Here is a 22,312-nt window from a genome sequence, read left to right as displayed (position 1 = left end):
GCCCACCTTCTCCAGCTATAGTCCTTTGCATTGTCTGGTCCTGCATCACCTTCCATTTGCGACTTCCGCAGTCTTAGTCACCCTTGATATTTAACCTTGGACAAGCTACTTTATTTCATTCATAATAAGATAAACATTTCCCACATTATCAATTTGGATGCATGAAATAATAGATGATATTTCATGGATTAATGACTTTTTTCCCTTACTGATATATAAAATTAATGTGGCAATTTAAAACTTACAGCAAGTTTAACTTAATACTTAAGTTGAAATAGGATACCTCTCTAGCTGCCTTCCCAGAATTGAGAAAATAAAAGTACCGGCCTCATTACGTTCTGAGGATTAAATAAGTAATCTGTCGCTCGATACAGGTCTTGGCACATGATATACACTCAAGAAGTATTGCTATTGTCATTATTTTAATGTAAAATTTTTTTGCTTGTACAAAGCCTCATGTATAGGAAATGAATAATAAATATTTTACTGAAGAGGAATTCAGATTTTGGGGAGGAATTAATGCTTATGACTCTTACTTCAATGATGGCAACCTATAAACATAGAGAAAAAGTTTATGAAATTCCGTTTCCTCAGAGCCAGAGTTTGTCAGCCAGAGAGATGGGAATGAGAGTATTGTACCATAATCCCAGATTTAATCTGGACCTGAAAAACACATGAGTATAGTGTCTTTGAAAGCAATATAAAATAACATTTATCTTATTAAAAACTTTGCTATTGATCTCAGTACTAATAAGATTCTCCTAAGAGGGTGTTTAAAAGTCTGTGACAGTTACTACAACATTCCTCTGTTTCGGCCACATCCTTCTCCTGGTTTCCTGGCCTTTCAGTGAGGAGGAAAATCTAACTGACTATTAGGTTCCTGACCAGTTCTACTCAGAAATTTTACTTTTCTCCCATGCCCCCGTCTGTCTCATTGTCCCTCGGACATTATTGTCAGCAAACCCTGCTGTATATTCATTTGGAGTGGTGATAAGCAATAGGAAAACGTGTAGCCCTTTCTCAAAGAAAAACTAGGGACCCACGATCTCAAGGATGATTCAGGAATGTTATCCTTCCTTCAAAATGTTAGTTTTATCCTGTTTTCCTAATTGTGGGAAGAATGGAATTCACTTTTTGTAATCAAATATTACTTTCTACCGGTTAGGAATCTTATCTAGGGAACAAGAAAGCAAGAAGAAATTGTGGTCACACTTATGTCCTTAGGGTTAACATATGTCCTTAGAATCACTTGGAAATTTTCCTCTCCTAAATTGCATTCTCCATGATCCAGAAACTCCCCTGTGTTCCACACACTGTGGGGCACAAACATCTTCCTGACGTCTGTGTCTTGCATTTACTAAAAGGTGATTTTTCAGGCTGGGTCAGAATTTCCAGTTTATAGTTGTGCAGCACCCTATTTTTGATCTCATCAAAATTATACTCAAATCATTATTTGTGTTCCACGTTTGATGATGAACTTCATGAGAGCAGGTGCCATGGAGAAGACGGCTTATCTTCAGGGATAATAAAGACCCTGTTTGTTTGGTTTGGTGTATAATACACATTCCATGGATATTTGTTAGAAAAAGGAATAAATGACTGAGTAAGGAAATGAACGAAGAAATATACCTAAATGGTCATCAATCCCAGAAAAGCCCCGACTTAAAAAAAAAATTATAAAAAGTTAAGAAATACAGAAAATAGCTTGACTTAATTCTGTCTAAAATGCTGATACATTCAAGGGCTTCGTTTTCTAATCTTTCCTTGCAAGGGATGTACACAAACCAAGCCAAGCAGTTTCTTTATCCGTTTGTGTCTACACATAAATGTTACCTGCGGGTCTTCCCAGTTAAGAGCAGTGGCTTCCCTGTGCCTCTGATTCTTCACAGCCAGGACCATCTAGCAGTCTCAGTCCTGCCGATTTACTCACTGTGTCTGCCTCCCCTGATAAACGGATCTCTCCTCCGAAACGCATCCTCTCCCTTCCCCATCACCCAGCCATGAGTCGCTCATAAAGATGAGAAAGAAACTCTTCTATTCCGATACGATTTGCCAACGAGTGATTTGCATTTATTTAATCATAACCGAGATATGGTCCCAGCAAATAGCTACTTAGAGATTTTTTCCCAGTTTAATCTATAACTATAATTATCATCTTCAGTTTTATTCTGTGGGCCTTATGAAAGAAAGACAACTATTTTCCTCGAAATTTTATTAATATTAAGCAATAAGGCACTGAGCTGCCAAACAAGTCACTTATTTGGACATTGTAAAGGATAAATGGTATTTACTTCCCCATCTGAAGTTAATTTTGTAATTGACAGATTTTTCCATATATTTTTATGGTTTTATTAGCATTTTATAGCATGTTTTATATTTGAGAGAACTGCTTTACACTCACTTTAATTAGTTATTTCTCGTATGTATCAATTAGTTTCAGTAATGGAAAGAGTAAAGTCAAAAAGATTTTGAAAAGCAAGATGTCACATATGCATACAAATTAAACTTTAATGACTTCCATCTGCGGATTATTACCCAGAATCGCAAGTGGTTTGAGAGAAAAATGGTATGAATGACAGGCCTTGCTAGTTTTCTCATCTCATCCAGAAGAGGGTGAAATGACTCAGTCTTTAAACATCTTTTAAGTTGCTTAAGAAAATGGGCACACTGAATGACTATAGTAGGTGGGAAGAAGAAATAATACAAAGTGCAAGGTACAATACACGCCATGATCAGTAGCCAGTGTCATAATAACGCAACCATTTAATGCTCAAGAACACAGGCTTCTGGAGCCCCCAACCTAGCTTTGATCTAGGTTTTACCACTTAAACTAGTATGTGACAAGTAAATTAGTTAATGTCTTTTTACCATGCTTTCCCCACGTGCACAGTGGATCTATCAGTACCTGTTTAGGTTTAAATAAATTCTTCTACGAAGTGCTAAACTCAGTACCTGATGCCTGGTGAGCCCTAAATAATGTTCACTAGCATTATTTGTATGAGCCATTTAAAGTTTTTTTTTCTTGTACTACGATATTGTTGATATCCGTTTCTACCCTGCCCTTCAGCTTTGATTTTGGCCAAAATTTTATGAAACTGCACTGTTTTTATGTGACAGATCATACTGTGACTTGACCATCATGGATTAAAATCTAAAATCATTCAGTCTATGACTGATAAGGGTGATGTATCCTTTATCTGGAAGGAAACTTTGCCCCTTATCCTAAGCTTTCCTGTGTCCCAAATGATCTATGTAACCAAACTATTCCCATTGAGGAGTATAAATATGACAAACATATCTAAATAGATACAGGTGGGTCTGTGGAAAAGCTCCTAAACTTTCCTGCCTCCTAAAGTGAGCAGATGCTTCCTCTTGTAATGGGGAGTGCTGTATGGGGCTTGTGAGGGCCATCATCATTTAATGTGCAGTTGATGGCATTCTGCTGCTGCAGTAAGCCAGGTTTCATGTGGATGTCAAATAACCAATTTGTAGTACCTCAGACTTCTTCTAATTTCAGATTTTTTTTATGTTTTGAAATTCAACCAATGATTAAAAACCAGCATCAAATTAAGAACAGCAAGAACATTATTGTCAGTCTGAAATATATTCCAGGCTAGACAGCATCACATCAGTGTTGATTTCAGTTTTATTTTGAACATTTTTGCACATTTCCCAGCCCTGTTGAAAGAGCTGAAGTAACCAGTGCTCATTATATTTTGCCTAGATAAGTCAGATGTTTGTATCAGTTTCCTCAGTATATCATAAAGGATTGTCATTTTTCTTTCGTGTAATGTCAACAATTATCAGAGTAATATGTAGAGATGAGCCAAACTGGATAAGCAAATATATTCTTTTTAATGTATTGTTAGTAATGGATATGTGTTTAGTACACATGATTGTTTAGTTTCTACATACTGTTCAACTAGCCTTTGTATTTTAGACAGAGCACAGAGATAATGCATTAAAGTTCTTATGTGAATTATTGTTGCAATAGAAATTGCAGCCATCATTGAAAATAATGTGTAGAAACAGCATATAGTGAGAGCCCAGATATTAACATTAGTACACTGATAGCCAATGTTTAATTAATTCATGAGCATTGTACAGGGTTCAGTGGAATCTAGAGAAGAACAAATGACTGCAGAAAAGTGTATCGTTAAAACTGATGGAAATGTGGACACTAGACCTTCTAATGTTCTCCATGATGACTAGTGACCATTCACGCGAGTTAGTGTCCATCATTTACAGGCCTGCTTTAGGCCCTGCCTTACCATTTTGTAGTTCTGGCTGGTGTTGATGTCAGATTTGTCCATGAACTTTCAGTCTCCTCCTTGCCTAATTTGCATTTGATATCTCCTTTTCTTTTATTCTAGTATGTGGCTGTTGCATGCCCAGCTCTACACCTGTGTTGTGAAGTTGATTTTCCTAGCTTGCCAAGTCTCTTTTGGTGTCCAGTCCCTAGCTGGCCTCTGCTTTTCATTTCATTGCCCTCATCTTTATGACTAATGACATGTCAAACTACTAAGGAGTTGAGAATTTAAATGGACTTACATATACCAGTTTGAAAGTGTAAATAATGCATAAGTAAGTGTTAAATTACGTGGCACAAATACTTACCGTTGTAGGAACTGAAAGAGACTGTCAATGTTTATATGTATGTATGTATGCATTCATTTATACACCATAGGCAGGTTCAGTGAATTCACATGCAAACACACACACACACAGGAAGACATACACACACATAGCTTTGGATCTATATGACATAAGATGGGCACATATATTACGTAGCAATGGATATATGTTCAGTAAGGTTCATGGTTTAAGCATAGTTAAATTACTACTAGGTCAGCCACACCTTTTTGCTCCAAAAAGGTACATTTTCAAATATGCTTCTGGAAAATGAGGCTACTAGAATTTATTTCACACTGCTCCTCTCTGTAATGTTTCTTTTTCTGTTAGTGACATTAATAGATTATTCTGCCCCATCAGCCTCCCCCAGGAGAATGGGAAATGCCTGAATGCTCTGAAAAGAGGTCTGTAAAAAGTGGGCATGTAGTAGAATTATATAAATGTGATGTCCTTAGGATATTTGAGTGAGAGTTTGCTAAGGATTCTTTAAGGATATTATCACATGTATGGAGAAATAAGTGAATTTTCTTTTAAGCCTGGGTCTTAGTTCAGGCTGCAGTAACAGAATACCATAGACTGAGTGGTTTAAACAACAAACATTGATTTCTCACAGTTCTGAAGAGTAGAATTCTGAGATCAGGGTACCAGCATGGTCGGGTTCTTGGTGAAGGTCTTCTTCCTGGTTTACAGACAGCCGTCTACTCCTTGTATCCTCACATGGCAGAGAGCAGAGAGAGATCTCCTGTCTCCTCTTTTCTTAAGGGCACTAATCTCATCATGAGGGTCCTTCATGACCTTATCTAACCTTAATTATCTCCCCAAAAGCCTGTCTCCAACTACCATCACATTGGGGGTACAGATGTCATCATATCAGTTTTGAAGGGGCATCAGCATTTAGTTCATCACACCTGGGGAAGAGTAACCAAATCTTTGAGAAACAGAACCCTGATCAAGAGAAAAGTTACAGGGAACAATGTAACTTGTCCCACTCTGAAGACTGGAGAAGTTTTTCTACTTAGGCTATTATATGTGAGATATCTCTGGCATAACTTTTCCAGGGATAGTTGCAGGAACTTGAAAGTACAGGGCTTTATAATTTGGCAATTCCTTGGATGAAAATTGCTAGGAACTCTGAATGAAAGTCTATACCCATTGTTCATAAAAATAATCAGATATGTAGGGTTGACAGATAAAAGATATAATGCTCATTTAAACTCAAATTTCAGATAAATAATAATGTTTGTAGTATAAGTATGTCCCATGCAGTATTTTTATTTGCTAAATTTGGAACTCCTACAAGTAAGTAATTAACACATTTACAGACCATTATATTCTGGAGGCAAACTGTTATGGAAGCGGTGGATGTCCACTGCAAACGATTTGCAAGTTAAAAACTACTGACCTGGGCTTCCCTGGTGGCGCAGAGGTTAAGAATCTGCCTGCCAATGCAAGGGGACACGGGTTCGAGCCCTGGTCTGGGAAGATCCCACATGCCGCACAGCAACTAAGCCCATGCGCTACAACTACTGAGCCTGTGCTTTAGAGCCCACGTGCCACAATTACTGAAGCCCACACATCTAGAGCCCGTGCTCCACAAGAGAAGCCGCCGCAGTGAGAAGCCCGTGCACCGCAAGGAAGAGTAGCCCCTGCTCGCCACAACTAGAGAAAGCCTTCATGCAGCAACGAAGACCCAGTGCAGCCATAAATAAATAAATAAATAAATAAATTAAAAAAAAAAACCCAAAACAAAAAACTACTGACCTAGTAAAGTAAGCATTTTCATGGGAAGCCTTTGAAATAATTGGCCAAAATAGTCAACTGAGAAATATTATGGAACAAGGACACTGTGCATGTGATAATTATAAAGAAATTTACAAATAGTAATAACCAGTTTATAATTGACTAGGAAAATTAAATGTGGGTATGGTTCCATAAATGTTGATAGTAAGTAAATGCATTTCTTCCCAATGAAGCCTTCATGCAAATAAAGTTTGCTTAAGTAAGACATAGATTAACATGATATGAGTACTTACATTTTGGTCTGAGCTCAAAAGATCATATTCAGCAAAATCCTTACAGAGGAGAAAACCTCTTTTTGTGGGCCACTGGGTTTGTGACCTACAGAAGCTATGCTGAGACCACTGAAGTACATACATATTGATGCTGAATTTTACAGAATTACTAGTAGATTTCTACAGGCTAGTGATTTTATTAGTATGCTCTTCATCTTTAATCAGGTTGAAAATATGGAAGAACTCAAAAATGCAGAGACCAATAAGGAGTTTTATGACTTATTAAGAGTATGGTTGAAAGCATTCATCATGGCCATAGGTTTCGGACATGAATATTTTGGTATTCAGTGAATAAGAGAGAAAAGTTTATTGTATTCTTCCTTTTCAACTTGGAAAATATTTAATACATGGACTTGTTAATAATGTCTAGTTGTATTTTTAAAACAAAGTTTTAGATGTAATTGTATTAAATTTCTGTGATAAAAATAGAATTAATTTATTAAAAAAATGAGAGCTTAAATTAGGGACAGAACAGTTGTAAGTGAAAAAGAAGCATATATTAAGCTTTGATAACTTCCGTTGAATTATTTTAGACTATATTCTTGAACTGGGATAATCTAATGAGAAAAATCTTAACTGTATTTCATCATAAATATTAAATAATTAGAATGTAAAATAATGTTTTAATAGCACTACGTTTATCGGATTAGTTTGGGGTGCTATGAATTCACACTCAGGTTTTTGATTGTTAAAATTATTTTAGGTCCAAAGGTCATTTTTTTCTTTTTTTTTTTTTTAAGCTCTTGAACATGGCCCTGTGCTACCCAGTATTACTCTAAGAAAAATAACACGTGGTTATTGCACTTGAACATTGCATTCTGTTTTTCCTTTTGGTGTCAATAGCTTCCATGGTTCCCTTAAGAAGTGGAGAACAGTTATGGTTCAATGAGAGTGAGTGCTGATAAATGACACCTGGAACAGAATTGATTTACAAGGTGATACAGTGTTGGGGCTCTGGGTTTACTCCTCCTTTGGCCTGCTTGTTACATTTCAACTTTAATTCTCACTCTTATTTACATGGCTTTCAGACCCTGTTGTCTAAGTCATTGGTTCACCTCCACTCTTCCCACCCTGACTTCTTTATTGGACTCACATTTCATGGTCCTCCTATTACAGCCATTGGTCTTTACCGTTGCATTTAACCTTAGTAAAAGTTATTGCGTCACTCTAATATTCTTCCATAGCACCTCTTAGAAGCCATTGCAAGAAGATCTACATATTTCCTCCTCAGCCTGCCACATCTATCCTATGTGAATTTAGTTCCAAAGAGGCTGTTCACCTTGGAGGGTGCTTTATGGGGATTAGGTACTGGATACATACACTGTGCCATGCATTGTGGAAGATTGTCTTTAAGAATAATTATAAGCCAAGTTTTACCTTCTGTGTTTTGTCTGTCCGTCCTTTTCGCACCATCCTAGCCTCAGCCTCTCAAGGTCGGGACTGCCTCTTGCCACCTGGAAGCCTACAATTTAGTAGGATTCCAGGAACCTCTATGACCTGAAACTTTTATACTTCTTCCCTGATTTGCATTTTTTGGGTAATATCTGTTAAAGATTTAATCAGATAAGCTAATTGGTCTTAATGTGAAGTCAGTGCTTGTGCTTTATTTGAAGTTTTATCCTAATTGAAAGACATATTTTACCAGAAACATTACAGGAATTGACTCAAATGGTAGGAAATATAGGATGAGTTTAAGCTCCTTCAGTGAGATGTTTTTAGGCAGGCAGCTCTTCCCCTGCTCTTCACATCATACCTTGGAATCTAATACGTCCATGACAAATGTCTAAGCCAGGCTGGTGAAAACTCAGATGGATTAGTTAGGAAGAGGTAAACTCATCTGGGCGTGAATGAGAGAGTCCCCCAGTCCTATAACTTTCCTCTACACTCTCCAGTGAACTTTCTCCTACTTTGCAGAGTAAATAGAAGACTCCAAAGAGCAGTTACCCTAATTATTTTTACCACCAAATCTACAAATCGACCACTATTCATACATACATGTTTGTTTTTTCCTTTGGCTATGACGTTATCTAAGATCAGTCCCTCCCACCATGCTGTACTTTCAACTTCTTCCTCTCCACTCTCTTTTTGTCATTTGAATATTCTAAAGTTGGTTCAACTTAAAAGCAGCCCTTTTCCAATCTCATACTCCCTTCCAGAGTCTGCCCTTTTTCACTCTTCTACTTCGGAAGCAAACTTCTTGAACAAGTTATGTAGAATGACCAGTTTCATTCTTCAGTCTACTAAAATGTGGCATTTTGGCTGCAGTCCATTTGTACTGTCCAATATGTAGCCACTCGTCATGTGTGACTGTTTATACTAATTAAATTTCAAAAAATTAACTATTCAGTTCCTCAGCTTCACTACCCACATTTTAGATGCTCAATAGCCCCATATGGACAAAGCAAATACAAAATGTTTCATCTCAAAACATTGTATCGTGCAGGGTAGCTCCATAGAAACTATTCTAGTTAAAGTCACCATAATCTTCATACTGCTAGCCAAGTGGACATTTTTTTAGTTATTCTGCTTGATCTTTTAGCAGAGTTCACTTATAGCTTTTCAAAACATCCCTTCCTTAGCTTTCCTGCCTCTATTCTTATATAAACTTTTTAAAAATCTCTCAGCAGCTTCTCAGTCTCCTTTGGCATTTTTCCTTCTCTATACTCACTTAGTACTCCCTTGGATTCTATTCCTTTGGATTAAATTTCCATTTATATACTGAGAAGTCCTAAATTCATTTTTTTTTTGGCTTAAATTCTCATGGTTCAAACAAACATTTCTAAAACTGAACATGGATTTTTTTTTACCCTCCCCTCCCCCAAGCATACAATCTTCTTACCCTCTAGTCTCCCCAAAGTCAGTCAGTAGCACCATCATCTATTTAGTTTTACAACAAAAATGTTGGTGTTTACCCTGTCATTATGCTTACAGCTAAGCAGTCTCCAATTCAAGTCAATCTTAAAATTATTGCAATAACCCTTAATTAATTTTCAGCTTCTACTTTTGATCTCTTCTAATCTTTCTTCAAACTGATTCAAAGCTAGTTTTCAAAAATCAATTTGATAGTATTATTCCTTCCACTGGAAATATTTCAATGGATTCTCATTGCTCTTAAATAAAAAACAAAACCTCAATGGTGGTTGAAGGACAGTCCACACTTGGACTCATCTCATCTTCTTTTGGTTCCTCTCAAGTACCCTACTCTCTTCCAGCTGAGGATCTTCAAACATGCTGTTGCCATACCTGAAGTATTAGCAGCTCTCTCTCACCCATCTATCTCCCACTGATCCTTCTGGTCTCAGTTTATGTGATACTTTCTCAAAGAGACCTTTCCTAACTATATCCCTGGTTAGTTTAGATCTCCGTGTTCAGAGCTCTCCCACATTCTCTATTCATCTTTCTTATAATTTACAATTTGTTCAACATTTGTCTGTGATGGTAAATACCAAATATATTTTGGCAAATGAAAACATAAGTGGAATGGACCTTACTTTTATTTCACAGATTAGTCAGATGATTTCCCCGTGGTCATATGCTGTTACATGACAGAGCCATGCCCTTTCCCTCTGCTCCAGAGGAGGGAATTGAAGTCTTGGAGTCCTGTGACTTCTGAATAGACATGATGAAAGAAACATAAACATGCTGGTAGGACTTCCTGTTCCACTGCCAGAATTTCCAATGTGCTGTCCTCTGGATTCACTTACCCATGAATCCTTGTGTTAAATTAATCATTTTTGTGATGTTATCATGCCCCCCTCACTTCTGTTTGTTGGCATCGTATGTTCAGTTTGGGTCCATTTCAAGGGTTACTATCCTTAATAAACATTGGGAATATTTGTTTGAGAGGAGAATAAACATGAACAAAATTTAATCTTTAGTATAACAGAATGCAAGATTAGCAAATGGTTTTCAAAACAACCTTGGATCATCGTTAAAATGCCGACTATAACAAAATACTGAATGTAAAACAATTATAATCTTTGCAAAAATGGAGCAATTGTCTGCTATGCCTTTGTTGAATTTCCTTGTGGATTAGGATATGTGGAGACTGTAGATTGTGTGGAAACTGGGTTATGTGGATACACTGACTGTGGATTCAGAACCCAAAGCTTCTTGATTAGGGTTCGTGTGACCCATCAGTAGTAACTATGGAAATCTAATCACCAAACACAGAGGGCCAAAGCAATATTTTCTCTTCTACTTTCTAAAGTCTCTCTAGCCAGAGACTCCAGTACTTGACTGCAGCACGATTACTTATACTTTGATAATTACTAGGGGAAAACAATTTGCGTTTCTTTTCCAAAATGCTTTTCTCCTTTTCTGAGGCCTTGCTGTTGCTTCCTCTGTGCTCTCATTCTCTGTACTGTGTTGATGCTGAAAACAATCGCACGACAAAACCTCTTTCTTATTAAAGACAATGTCTTAGAAAATAATTAGAAAGCTGACAGGAATTCCTTTGGGTACAGTCATGTTTATAATGAGAAAGTTGTACATCATTGAAGTCAAAGGGCTTGCCCTTGGGAGCTGAAAAATGCTCAGTTTTTGTCTCAGAGGCTGAACCCAGATGCTTATCGCCTCTACTGGAAGCTGGTTGATCCTTTTCCTGCACAAATATGCCAGTCAGCACCTTTCTGATGCCTTGCTGCAATGCTTATTAGGTAAATCCTGAAGTAGTTACCCATTTCATTATGTCTGGAAAAAATCCAGATACTGGTGCATGAATTAAATCACTTACTTGTGCTACACTTCAAGCATGAAGTTCAAACTCATTGGAAGCCACAAATTATATGCTTGAGAGACTTGTGCAATTTCAAAAAGGACTGTACTTGACTGCCGGAAGAAAGAAAGGACACACAAGTGCTCAGTTCACTTCGGTCTGCTGGCATCTTGCTGATAGTTTACTTAGCATCCCAAGGATAATTCCAAAGGTCAGAAGAAGAAGCAGGGAAAATAGTGCTGTGACCTTATTCCCACACTCTTGTTTGAATAACTAGAAAAAAATTGGAAGAAGTAGTACAGAGGTTCTTCTATTAGTAATAATAATAATAATTTTTTAGTAGTCCTAGAACACTCGTGTTACTGCAGTGTAGCACAATGTACTAATAAGTAGAAGGTATCTTTTAAAAGATAAGGACTGGGGCTTCCCTTGTGGAGCAGTGGTTGAGAGTCCGCCTACCGATGCAGGGGACATGGGTTCGTGCCCCGGTCCGGGAAAATCCCACATGCCACGGAGCGGCTGGGCCCGTGAGCCATGGCTGCTGACCCTGTGCGTCCAGAGCCTGTGCTCCGCAACGGGAGAGGCCACAACAGTGAGAGGCCCGCGTACCGCAAAAAAAAAAAAAAAAAAAAAGGACTGCACTTCATCAATAATAATAAATATTTAAGTTACCGACTGTAACACTGTTTTTCACCAGTATCCAGTACCTTTTGACTGATGGAAATGTGAATTCTTAAAGAACAAAATTATTCTAGTCACATATTTACTGTGGTTACTGTCATGAATAATAGCGGCAAAACAAAAATAAGCTTGTAAATGTTGTAGTTTAGTATAATTGGAGAACCACAAGAGTTTTAAATGTTGTAGTAAGCGGTTCAGTTTTCTTTCTCCTAGACCATTTAAAAAAAATACGTAGGTATTTTATTCTTTTTGTTGCAGTGGTAAATGGGAGTGTTTCCGTAATTTCACTTTCAGATTTTTCATCATTAGTGTATAGGAATGAAAGAGATTTCTGTGCATTAATTTTGTATCCTGCTACTCTACCAAATTCATTGATTAGCTCTAGTAGTTTTCTGGTAGCATCTTTAGGATTCTTTATGTATAGTATCATGTCATCTGCAAACAGTGACAGCTTTACTTCTTCTTTTCCGATTTGGATTCCTTTTCTTTCTTTTTCTTCTCTGATTGTTGTGGCTAAAACTTCCAAAACTATGTTGAATAATAGTGGTGAGAATGGACAGCCTTGTCTTGTTCCTGATCTTAAGAGGGTATGGTTTCAGTTTTTCACCATTGAGAACGATGTTGGCTGTGGGTTTGTCATATATGGCCTTTATTATGCTGACGTAGGTTCCCCCTATGCCTACTTTCTGGAGGGTTTTTATCAGAAATGGGTGTTGAATTTTGTGGAAAGCTTTCTCTGCATCTATTGAGATGATCATATGGTTTTTGTCCTTCAGGTTGTTAATATGGTTTATCACATTGATTGATTTGCGTATATTGAAGAATCCTTGCATTCCTGTGATAAACCCCACTTGATCACGGTGTATGATCCTTTTAATGTGCTGTTGGATACTGTTTGCGCATATTTCGTTGAGGATTTTTGCATCTGTATTCATCAGTGATATTGGTCTGTAGTTTTCTTTCTTTGTGACATCCTTGTCTGGTTTTGGTGTCAGGGTGATGGTGGCCTTGTAGAATGAGTTTGGGAGTGTTCCTCCCTCTGCTGTATGTTGGAAGGGTTTGAGAAGGATAGCTGTTATCTTTTCTCTAAATGTTTGATAGAATTCTCCTGTGAAGACATCTGGTCCTGGACTTTTGTTTGTTGGAAGATTTTTAATCCCAGTTTCAATTTCAGTGCTTGTGATTGGTCTGTTTATATTTCCTATTCCTGGTTCAGTCTCGGAAGGTTGTGCTTTTCTAAGAATTTGTCCATTTCTTCCAGGTTGAGGCAGGTAAGTTTTCAGTCTATAAGATATATGTAGTATACAAAATATTAAAAGTGTTGGATAATTTTTCATTTTTACTTGAATAACCATATTTTAGGAATTTCAAGCAGTTAAAAATCTTATCAGATTAAACACTCTTTGTATAATCCATGTATTATTTGACATGTAGGCCAGGTTACAGTTTCCTGGCTATTATTTTTTACATGAAGGTTAATACGGATATTAATCTATAAGTATAATTTTTCTAATTATTACGAGTATAAAACAAATATATTAAGCTGTCTGCCTCTGAAACTTTTGAAATATAGATAAAAGCACAACTTGTGGTTGAGTTCTTGGTTAACAGAATAATTGCCTTCCAAACTCCAAAATGTCTTGGGGCACCAACAGTGCAGCACAGATTATCTGGACAGGTGGTACCTCTTAAATCCAGTCACTCAGAGATGTATGTGATCTAACTGAGGAACACTATGAATCTGGAATTAACAGCCATACACAACAATTTGATCTGGCACTGAATTGTTTCTTGCGTATAGTATGAAACCCACCAAAAAAAAAATCTCTTAAAATAACTTCAGTGTAATTCTCTAAAGTAGAGTAGGTGAAATTGCTATATACAGTTTTGTTTAGAGATACCAGGGTAATGTGTAAAACATCAAGACAAGGATTCTCAAAGTATAGAAGGACTCAAAACACCTCCCCCAAACAAAACAAAAGAACCTCCTTGACAAGAGCCTGCTGCTACATGCCATAGGATTAGAGGCCACATTTCTGCTTCACTGCAAACTTGCTCTCTGACCTTGGCCTCCCTTCTAGCCTACTTTCATGGTTCTGCTGATGAGGCTGGGGATTAATACCATTCCACTGCCCACAAGAAGATAAATAAAATATCAAAAATGTATTGAAGGGGACCCTGACGCCCAAGGAAATGGGAGAAACCCCCAAGTGAATGGGTAGCATGTGGGGGGACTGAGGGGGGAGGAGAAGTGGAGGCCAGACAGGATCGGCGCCCCTGAGGCTGGGGAGATCAGGAGAAACAGGCGGGAGAAGTAAGGCAGAAAGAGAAAAACAAATACCGTATGCTAACACATATGTATGGATCTAAAAAAACAAAAAAAAGTGGTACTGATGAACCTAGTGGCAGGGCAGGAATAAAGATGTAGACATAAAGGATGGACTTGAGGACACACGGGGTGGGAGGGGGAAGCTGGGGCGAAGTGAGAGTAGCATCGACATATATACACTACCGAATGTAAAATAGTTAGCTAGTGGGAAGCAACAGCATAGCACAGGGAGATCAGCTCGGTGCTTTGCGATGACCTAGAGGGGTGGGAGAGGGAGGGTGGGAGGGAGGCTCAAGAGGGAGGGGATATGGGAATGTATGTATGCATATGGCTGATTCACCTTGTTGTACAACAGAAACTAACACAGTGTTGTGAAGCAATTATACTCCAATAGAGATCTATTAAAAAATGTATTGAAATATTTCCCAAAAAAGATGGTGGGGAATTATGATCTTATAATGCACATTGTAAATATCAGCTGTGCTAGAGAAAAGCATTTAGGGATTTGTTTACGGGAATTAAGAAGCTATTAAATTTCCTTAAACTTTATAGCTGTATTGCCTTTATTTGGAATTACTGAATTACTGTATAAGAGTTTATCTGAGCTAGAAAGATAAAATCTTTATTTGGAAGATCAGAGAGTGTACTGTCATCTCAAAGTAGTTATTAGCTATCAAAGGAAGGCTAAGATATGAAATACTGCACAAGACAATGAAAGCTGAAAATATATGTCTAGGAATATTATGTCAAGGATGAGGGACTATTAACATCTGTAAAAGGAAAAGATTCTGACAGCTGAATACTCTATTTCACTCTCCATTATGATAAGAGATATTTCTATTGCCCAGTTTTATTTAAACTTTTAAACTTTTATTTATTTATTTACCATTTTATTTTCTATCAGAATATGCATTGCATTTTTGAGGATTTTTTTCACTTGGAAGTGTCTATACTTATTCAAAATTTTGAAAATATCTCTATTAAAAACTTTGGGATACATTTTTTTTTTTTTTTTTTTACGGTACGCGGGCCTCTCACTGTTGTGGCCTCTCCCGTTGTGGAGCACAGGCTCCGGACGCACAGGCTCAGCGGCCATGGCTCACGGGCCCAGCCGCTCCACAGCATGTGGGATCTTCCCGGACCGGGGCACGAACCCTTGTCCCCTGCATCGGCAGGTGGACTCTCAACCACTGCGCCACCAGGGAAGCCCAAAAACTTTGGGATACATTTTACTTTAAAAGTATAAATATTCTACTAAAATGCCTACTGTGTAATTTCTACATATACTTCTGAACCTCATGTGCTTCTAAAGTTTTAATTAAAGCACTGAGTTTAAAATATTGTATTTTTAACTGTCATAGGATTTGGGTTAGGTATGTTGTTTGTGCTTCTCACCTACCTTCCAAGATAGCACTTTTTTTTAATCCATTTTCCTTTTGGATTTATTCTCTTCTTCCTATTGAGTCATTGGAATTATTAACATAGTCTGATAACTAATTCTGTGTTGCAAATGTCTTCTCCCAGTGTGAGTGTCTTTTCCTTTTGATTTAAAAAGATTTTGTATCATGCCTATGAAATCATATCCACTCCCTCCCTGCAAAAGCGTAAAGATATTCTATATTCTCTTTTTAAAAATCTTAAGGTTTTCTAATGACAGTTAAATCCTTTATCTGTCTGTAACTGACTTTTGCAGAAATAGGTCTGTTTTTCTCCCAAAGATGTTCAGATTTCCCAGCCTAGGTAACTGAAAATTCTATACTTTCTTTCTTGCACTATGATGCCATGTATCAGGTTGTGTAGTTCCGTAATGCATAGCAGAGTCAAAGCAGCAGTCAGAGCAGTGTGATTCATGCAGACCTATGCTTTTGGCTAGTTGATGATGGTTTTACTAGAAGGGAAATTGTAGGAAGTCTACTCAATTCTTACTTGATCTATATAAGCAGAAATGTTCTAGATCAAGTGAACAGAAGTCTAACCTGAATCATAAAAACAGAGGTTCAGTGAAACTCTTTTTGTGTTGTTCTGGTATAAGTGCAGCATACCCCAGGAAGCCAGATGTCTATTCCATCAGAGCCTCACATTTCAGGGACAGAGAAAACAGATTTCCCAAGAGGGTCACTAAGGAAGAAATTGAAAGGTCCATTCTACTTCTCCTTCTTACTTCCAAGACAAACATATTCTACCTGTTTGGGAACACAGAGCCATTTAATGGCTTTAGTTTCAAGTATATAATTCAGTTTGAAGGGCAATACCCCACGCTCAGAATCTATCATACCCATGTTGCTCTTTGAAAAGTTTATTTCAGAAAATCCACGTTCAGACATGGAGTAAGGGGGACTACACTAGTCCCTGCTACTCTAAACAATTAGAAAAATGGGGAAAATGTATAAGCAAACAGTTTTACCCAGTGAACAATAAACAGAATGGGGCTGTGGTCCCTGAGAGGAAATCTTATGATCCTTTCAGATTTCTGCCCGGAAGAAGTTTTGTACTGTAGCGTAAGAAGAGTATACTCGTGCAAAGCAGAATCGTCTTACTGAATTGGGGAGATTGAGATAAAAGATCACGGGAGCTAAGTGGACAGGAGGTTGTTCTATAGATAAAGAGATCCCGAAATCTGATTGGAGCCTCTAGTATCGGTTGCTGAATACTAAGCTGTACCTTCATTAGGATGAAATATCACAAGATTAAGCAAAGTATGACCATGAGTCGGTGAACAGCCCAGTTCTCTGAGCTCACACAGTATGGAGTTCCAGCCAGCCAGGGGAGAGTCCTCACCACATTCACAAGGATACGTACAGTAAACTTTAGAGTCTTGGACGTTCACTCAGTCACCCTGAGATGAAGGGGTTTTAGCAGGGCTGTCACTGACTGAGTCTTTCTCTTCTCTCTCTGTTAAACTGTCAGAATCTATTGGTTTAGACACAGCTGTTAGTTTTTACTAATTGCCTGCTGATTGCTCTGTTGTTTTTGACAGTGACCTGGGGATAAGTTGCCCCAAAGTCTGATCTATTAAATTCAGACCACTTTGCATGGATGGACTACAAGACCAGGCTTTGAGGTTTGTTCGGATTCCAGGAGTACTCTTCTTAGCTGCCTCTGTCCCTGATTTTCTCTGGTAAACTACTAGCCTCTTCTAGAGAGCTTCTAGCCTCTCTCCACTTAAATGCTTACCACCAAAATCACCATTATTTTTAAAAGCACCCTTAGTGTCATATTTTCCCACTTTCTGTCTTACATTAACATCAGTTTCCTGGGGAGAGCTTCAGAACTCTATTTTGATATGGCTGGCCTTTCTCCTACGCAAAATCTGAGTTTTTCCTCCAGAGTTGGGATAGAAGCAATGGCCCACTTCTCTGGGAGCGTCATTCTGGCTTTATAAGCAGGGAACTGGGTAGGAATGCTATCTTACGGTCTTTTCAACTTGCTGAAAAGATGTGAGGAAAGGACAACTAGGTATCTAATACTCTTGGTGTGACATGAGTGGGTTAGAACCTCTGCCTTCTGAGTAGGGACTCGGATGTGCAAGGGAGTCCTCGTCCTTTAAGCTGCTCTTGTTCAGAATTTAGACTCAACAACACATTGCTGGAAGTATATGGGAAAAGCTGGTTATATATTCTAATCCTTGAGTGGAAGCTCGGGGCGGGGGTGGGGGCGGGCGCAGGGAGAGGAAGCCCCATTTCTTGACCACACCCACCCTGGGTTTGTATAATGCTAAACTGATTCAAGGGGGGATGTGGGGATGAAGTGGCTCATGGCTTAAGTGCCACGGACTCTCACTGTCCTTATTCTCACCCAGGCTTAGTAGATCTCCTTGAATGAATGTTTTTTCTTTCAATTGCCTGGTGCCTAAGGAGCTTCCTCACACTGTCATTCCAAAAGTCATACTCCTCTTAGATATTGTGAAATTTTTTCACTACATTAGAATAATTATTTTTTCTCTGCCATTTAAAAATATATTAAAAATGGAATCTAGAAAACTTCATATTGTTAATAGTACTTCCTATAAAAATGACACAGAGGCTGAAAAATATGTCACACTGTTAAATAAAATTATTGTTATTAGAAATACGGAAAAATCGTATTTTCCCTGAAACAGCATGATGTGTGTTTTTATATAAACAGCAATAGAAATAAACATTTTGATTTGTATTCTTTGAAACAGATCTTTTGTTGAACACCAGGCACCAGGAGCTTTCTTTTTTTAATGTTTCCTCTGCCAACACAAGAAGCAGTTCTATGGTATACATGATTTATAAGATTATTCAGACTATGATTTTCATAATATTTAGAATGGGTAATTTATATGCTGCTTTTGAAAGAATCAACTGACAGTTTACTGTAAGAAAACAAGACATTCTTTTCCTGATAGCCCTTTAGAAATGCAAAACTTCTTGCTGTTAACAGTTTAATATACAACTATTTCTAGTTATTTAATACCTGAATGTCAGATTTCCTCACCCTGCAATGTTGCCTTTCATAGAGATACCAAATCTAACGTGCACATTTTCATTTTCTTTTACAGAGCCTGCTTGTGGGCTCATTAAGAGTATAAAAAATCTGCAGAAAGTTATCCGTAAAGTCCCTGGATAAAAGCTAGACAAATAATAGCTGATACGCCTTGTGAAGAAGTCTGTCAGTTTGAAGGCATATAACACTTAAATGCCGTAAGGAAGGTTTCCTTGTAAATAGAACAAATAGAAGCTACTTTGGAAGCTGTTTAGTTAGGCCTTGGAATCTTTGCTTTAATAATTTTGAAGAGCAAAGAAAAAGTCATTTGATTTAATATGCATTATCATACATTAGTAGTTACTCAGACGTTTTGGTCATTTGTAGTTAATAAAAAAAAAACCTTATTATGTCATACCCAGATTTTATATATTGGCTCTAATGGGAATTAATATTTAATTTGGCTCACCTGAAATAAACCTAAACAGGCCACAAGTTCAGTTTAGACTTAATCCTGTTAATTATTTACATATTCATTCCACAAGTATGTGTATGAGTATCATGTATTACTTATGTATTATGACTATCATGTGCATCATGGTTTTAGTAATATTTTTAACTCCTTGTTTAAAAAAAAAATAAGCCTTTAGTATTTAAACTAATTCAACTTTTGAATGTACTTCACATGGCTATGTTTAAAATTTGGCCAGAACCTTCCAGATCCATATCAGCTGAATATAATAAATAATAGGGAGATTAATTATCTTAGTTAAGAATATCTGATACAGCTACTTAGATTGACAGAACTGGCCTTAATACTAAATTCCTAGGAAAGGACCTTAGATTTACCCAGGTTTTTTAAGGGCTCTCGTGGAATCTGATGTGCCTCCCAGATGCCCTCTCAGAAACGCAGGATTTTTCTCCCTGGCTGTGGAGAGGGTTGCAAAGGATGGCTTTTAGCTTCAGCTCTTTTTCGGGATGGTCTGGGCTGAAGAACACTGTCTTGCCCAGAGTTGTGCCTCCTTTCGGGGCAGTCCACATCCAGTGACTGATCGATGAGGGGATATTAAAGCCTGGCCCTCTTAGCTCCACCTCAGAACCACTCTGAGGCCATGCCAACCTCCAGGCTGAGTCCTCTGTTAGGAATGCATCATGGTTCAGTGTCACCCTCTGTCCAACCATTACTTCTTCCCTTTCCTACGTGCTAACCTCCATTGCAGAGTCCACTTCCTGGGAACCTAACCTGAGACCAGGTGCCAAATCCTATCCAATCAATTGGGGCAGAGTTTGTGGTTACATTTTACATAAGGAGAGTGAGAAGTGAGACAAAGGGAAATAACTCTGGGAGACAAAGGGAAACAAACAAAGGGATGGCTGTGAACTAAGACACTTTGAAAGGCGTTTCCTCCTGGAAGTGCCTTTCAGAATGTTGGATACCACAAGTGAGTAAAATTTCGTAAAATATTTGAGGTTAACTTTTTTTAAAAGAAAGAATTTCTAAAAAGATATCAATCTTCTACTATTGCCACTTTTCAGAAAATAAAGAAAATTTGAACGTCAGAAATGTTAGGAGTATATTATCTAAAATGATGTTAAAAATTAACTTCACAAAACAAATCACAATGTTGCATTTATTAAAGCTTTAATCCTTAAAAAATTTAAGTACAGGGCAGGAAACACTTTATTATGAATTATACCACTTTGGAATATACTCTTGCCCAATATTTAATAATTGCTTCTATTTCTTCTTTGTTTTGGGCATTGTCATGGAAATTATTACATTAAAATTTTAAAAGATTATAACTGATCATACTTCCATACCCAAACAGTTGCAATCAGAAAGTAGAGTTGTCAGGGTATTGTGGGAAATGCTGCTTGTCTCTATAATCTTATGTATAGTTACATTATAAAAAGACCAAACCAAGGGCTTAGTTTGTCACTGCTTTTTGGCTCAGTTGTCACCAAAAATATTATAAGGGCAATAATCCCAGGCTTTATCAAACTAGTGAAAACATCACATCATATTTGCTAACTCATTTTATTTTTGTTTATATTGTTTTCATAGAATGTAAGGGAAATTTTTTTGTCAGTAAAAAGATTTTGCTAATTAGGAAACAAATGATAAAAGTGTAGATTTTCATTTATATGTATTTTATTTTTAGCTTTTTTGACAGCAGCTATACCAGCAAGATATTAAATATTTTATTACTCCATGTGTGTTCACAGGCTGCCACTCACTGCCATTTCTAACTTCTTCAAAGAGTTTACCTTGCTTCAACATTTCTCTGACTTACTGAATACCCTAGGAGAAATATGTATGTTCTAATGATTTGCAACTCAAAGCAGCTTTTTATGTTCCAAGTGAGGCTGAAAGAGCAATGATTTTGGCCTAGCCACATTTTGAGGGAAACTTGACATATGCCACAAGGAAACTTGGAACATGAAAGATATCAAATCAGCTTTCTTATTTTACACCACTGAGAACATATCAAGTCAAAAATAATTCTGACTGGACTTATTTGATATGTCATTTTTGGCTCAGTAAGAATGGAAATGTATACATTTTTTGAAATATTATTCTTTTGTAATATGTAAAATCCTAAGTTGACAGGCTTGCTGTCAAATGTTTTTAAAACAAAAACACAAAAATATGCATAGTGATGAATTGTCAGGGATTGCATAATCAAAGATACTTCTGCTTTGAAAAAGCCAACATTATAATAGATTTAGAAAGCCAGTTAGACACTTACAATTTTTGAGAAAATCTTATGGACCCTTAGAAAGCCAGGATGACAAATTTAAAATTATTATTTACCCTTAGAAGATTATATACATCTAAGTAAGAACAGGTTTTCTTAAAGAATGTATCCAGTTCCTCACCTTGAGTACTGAAATGCTGATTTCTAAAAAGAAATAGGAGGGTGAGCTTCGTCACAGAAGCCACACACTTTACAGTGATACTTAATCCAAGGTGTGGCCTATGAGACTTTCAGAATTTGAAAAGCAATTGTTTTATCCAACTCATCCGATTCTCTCAGTGTGATCTATATTTTTTAGTCATTTGCCATTTATGTTGCTGAATAATGAACAGTTTTTCTGGTTATCCTTCATGCTTTCATTATTCTGTTTCCCGAGGTTGAATCCATCATGATGTCTTATCAATTTACCCCTAGACTTTTTCATTTATGTAAACTCCTCTCCATTTCAACTGCTAATATATGTTCAGAACTTCTTTAAGCATTTTTTTATCACACACCACCATCCCTAATTATTTTTATATTAAAATAGATATTGACACAGTTGTAAACTGGAGAAATAATAGCCCTCACAAAAGACAGTTATATATTTAATGAACTCATTAACTAATAAAACCAGCACTGGTTAAACATATTATAATTAGAAGCCACCATGTAAGCAAATGTTGAGCTTTTG

Source organism: Leucopleurus acutus (genome assembly GCF_964270905.1).
Source record: "Leucopleurus acutus genome assembly, chromosome: 21".
Lineage (NCBI taxonomy): Eukaryota > Metazoa > Chordata > Mammalia > Artiodactyla > Delphinidae > Leucopleurus > Leucopleurus acutus.
This window is presented reverse-complemented; position numbering follows the sequence as displayed.